At 48.7% G+C, this 3,549-nt stretch overlaps 1 protein-coding gene across 1 annotated transcript in view; it reads left to right on the top strand.

Annotated features, from left to right (window-relative positions):
* The window catches only part of Hk1 (hexokinase 1), a gene marked incomplete in the record, with an annotated part of 62,779 nt that extends 62,631 nt beyond the window's left edge, over positions 1 to 148 (top strand). Inside the window, 1 exon segment of the mRNA XM_055599003.1 lies at positions 1 to 148.
* Positions 149 to 3,549: the final 3,401 nt, after the last annotated feature.

Raw genomic sequence — 3,549 nt, 5'->3', positions numbered from 1 at the left:
GGCAGGTAGATGGGCAGTCCTGTGGGAAGACATCTTGTCTCCATCTTGATAGAAGAAACCAACCCATGAAACAACGCCATCACCGGAATCTCCCATCGCTTTAGTGAGCCTTGTTGTATGACTAGTAAACTTTGTAACTGATTCAAAAGCCGGAGTGATGCTTCCTGTGGGGGTGCGGGGATCTTAGGATATGGCGACAGCCAGAGTGGGGGTTTTGTGGACTCCTGGGGTGGGGAGAAGGCTTAAAGCTTCACTGGCATGCGTATAATCTCAGCGCCTGGCAGAGGCATGAGTTCAAGGCCCTTTTTGGCTATATCGTTTCAGGGCAGCCTATCCTCAAGGAGATCCTATCTCAAATGAAATGAAACAATAAAAAACGTCTCCAACCCCTAGAGTTGGTTCAGACAAGGGCTTCTCTGCTTCAAAATGCCACAGAAGTAGGCTCTGGCCTGATCTCCCAGCACCTGCCCCGAAGTCAGCACACTCTTAGGGAAAGAAAAGAAAAGAAAAAGAAAGAAAAGAAAAAAAAAATCTGCCCTTGAAGGTTGTTGGGGGACAGTGAACTTGACCTTCTGGGCCTGGCTGGATTTAGTGAGAAGGCAGTGCAGCCTTTTGTAACGGGGGTGTAACAGCCTTTTTGTAACAGCCTTTTTATAACAGGGTCCTTGTCCAGGGGTTTTCAAGGTCAAGGTTAGTCCCTTGGACAGACAAAAAAAATTGGATAACCAAAAAGAAGACCAAGCCATGGAAAGTAAAAGCAATCACTCCGGGGGGTGGAGGGGCTTAAGACCGGGGTCCACTCAGCTGACACTGGCTTGGGTATTCATTCCATGACGCGTCCAGGTCCTCCATTCTCCCTATTGGTCCTACTTAAAAACCCACCTTCATGCTTTTCCCTGGCAGTGTGTTTTGGAAGCTAGAAGCTGCCATCTCTGGGAGTCTGCCTTTACTTTTCCTGCCTACGTGTGTTCCTCTAAGTCCTGTTCAGGCCCCCTTTCTCGGAGATTGACAGCCACTGAGAGGGGCAGGGTTTAGGGGGAGTTGGTCTGTGTATGTTTGTGTGTGAGGGAGAGAGAGAAAGAGAGAGGAAGAAAGAAAGAAAGAAAGAAAGAAAGAAAGAAAGAAAGAAAGAAAGAAAGAAAGAAAGAAAGAAAGAAAGAAGGAAAGAAGGAAAGAAAGAGAGAGAAACCTCCATGAGGCATTCTTCCGAAGCCAGTTCATGGGAGACTGCAATACAATCGCAGTGAGCGATGCATCCCCTTGTAGGACCAGCTATAGGAGCCACAGGGCAGAAAGAGTGGGGAGAACAGCAGAGGCCATTACAGTAAGATGAGCCTAACCCAGCCTGGAGTGACCGGGACAGTAAGATGAATATAGCCCAGCCTTCAGTGACCGGGACAGTAAGATGAGCATAGCCCAGCCTTCAGTGACCGTTCCCACTCGGGCAGTTGGCTGAACAAAACCCCTTTGGGGGTAGTGAAGAGAACAAACAGGATAGGGCTTGTCTGGGACTTTGCAAGCCTCCAGCAGCTCATTGGAGTTGAATCTCCTTTTGAAAAGGGTGCTTTCTCATTAGGTGGGGACAGTGTAAAGTGTCATTTCTCGTCCCTGGTGTGACAGGTCCAGAGTCCGTGCCATCCCTTAACTTCCATAGGCATAGATAAAATGACAGAAGGCTGCTTCCAACAGGGACTTAAGGAGGGGGTTTCTGACCAGAGTTAGGTCCCCGGGACACAGTCGGGAGTTCCCATGGCCTTCATTCTAGGGCCCCTTGTTAAAATTCTGAAAGGATTTGAAACTTGCAGATGGCTAGTTTCAGGATCAGGTAACACATCCCTTGAAAGGAAAAGCTTTTCTACAAGGATTCCAAGGAGACCAATTCCAATTGTCCTTAAACTATCAAGCCTAAGGGTAGCAACTTTGTTCACGGAGTTCAGAGTTTCTTGCAATAGTTTAGCAAGATGCCTTTTTAGTAACATACATTTGCTGTTTTATCTCTCTCTAGATGGCTCTGGGTACCAGGTGCAGTGGAGAGTAAGTGATCCGATCTCCAAGGCCCAGGAAACACCCGGGTGGATTCTGCCTTGAAGGCCCGGTCCACTGTCACTGTATATCCTTAGGTACTCCAAACCTAGTAATTATTTCATTTTGAACAGTTCATCCCTCCTGTGCCTTTTCAACATTTGGCAAGGCTAGGCTTCAGCCCCGCCAGTGGAAGTGTTTTCACACAAGGAAAGGACAGGCCTTTGGTCCCCTGGATCCAGCAGTCTCCGGGTTCTTTGCCTCTGCACCAGGGAGACATCCATTTGGTCTTTTTGGCATATCTCAAATCTCTGAACCATCCATCCAGTGGTAACATCTAATAGTCCCTTCCCCATAAACATTTTCCTTGCAATTTAGATGGAGTTTTCCCTCCCTTTATATGATTAAAGGAGAGGTTTTAAAATTCCCCATTGCAAGGAACCAGGCAGCCATTCATGACTCTCAGGGGCAACCCACTGTCCGTGATGGTCCAGGATACAGCCATCTTTGGGAACCTCTTCCATTTTGGGGGTTGGCCTCCCAGGGGTTGGAGGGTGTCTTAGTTACTGTTGCTGTGGTGAAACACCATGGATCAAAAGCAATATGGGGGGAAAGGGATTACTTTGGCTTACATACCTGAATCACAAGTCCATTAAGAGAAGCCAAGGCAGGAAGTCAAACCAGTGTGGAGTCTGGAGCTGATGCACAAGTTCCAGAGGCGTGCTGTTTACCGGCTTGCTCAACCTGCTTTCTCAACCTGCTTTCTTACAGAACCCAGGACTACCAGCCCAGGTTTGGCCCCACCTACAATGTGCTGGACCCTCCCCCACCAATCACTGATAAAGGAAATGCTCTACATGCTTGCCTACAGCTAGATCTTCTGGAGGCATTTTCATTGAGGCTTCCTCCCCTCAGATGATGCTAGCTCGTGTCAAGTTGACACCAAGCTAGCTGTTTCAGCGGGGCAGTCCCTCCGGTCTCAATGCAGCTGTTTTAGCATCAGAACCTGTGAGGTGGCTTCCCAGGGGTCACCGAGTCCTCCCCCTCTTGATGTCTCCGCAGTGCATTGCATGGCTGCCACATAAATGAGAGCTGAACTGCCCCCACTGTATGGGGGTCCCAGATACTGTTAACCCTCATTCCTTCCAGCTAGCTGCATGAGTGTGTAGAACCAGATGTGCGTTTCTGGAGTCAGGTTAGATATTTGCCCTTTGTTTCTCACTACAGCTCTGAAGCCTGAGCCAAGACTCCTATCCTGTTACAATAGGGTACCCTCGCTCACGAGCTCCATCCCAAAGAGATGAAGTTCCACCAGTTGACAGAGTTCAGTCTTTAAGACAAAGCCTAGCAGTGGAGGGTTCCAGCAAGACCTCTTGGCATGACTGCTCAAGACTTTCCTTGTCAAGGAGGCAAGTAGCAGGGCCGAGGAAAGGACAGACCTTAATGGTCCCTCTGGTCCCTCCATTGGGAGCCTGACGTCAGGAGACTGACAGCATTAAGTGTCATTTAGAATTAAGTATTTCCCCA

The sequence above is a fragment of the Psammomys obesus genome, unplaced genomic scaffold (assembly GCF_907164565.1).
Source record: "Psammomys obesus unplaced genomic scaffold, mPsaObe1.curated_primary_1811, whole genome shotgun sequence".
NCBI lineage: Eukaryota > Metazoa > Chordata > Mammalia > Rodentia > Muridae > Psammomys > Psammomys obesus.
This window is presented reverse-complemented; position numbering and strand designations above follow the sequence as displayed.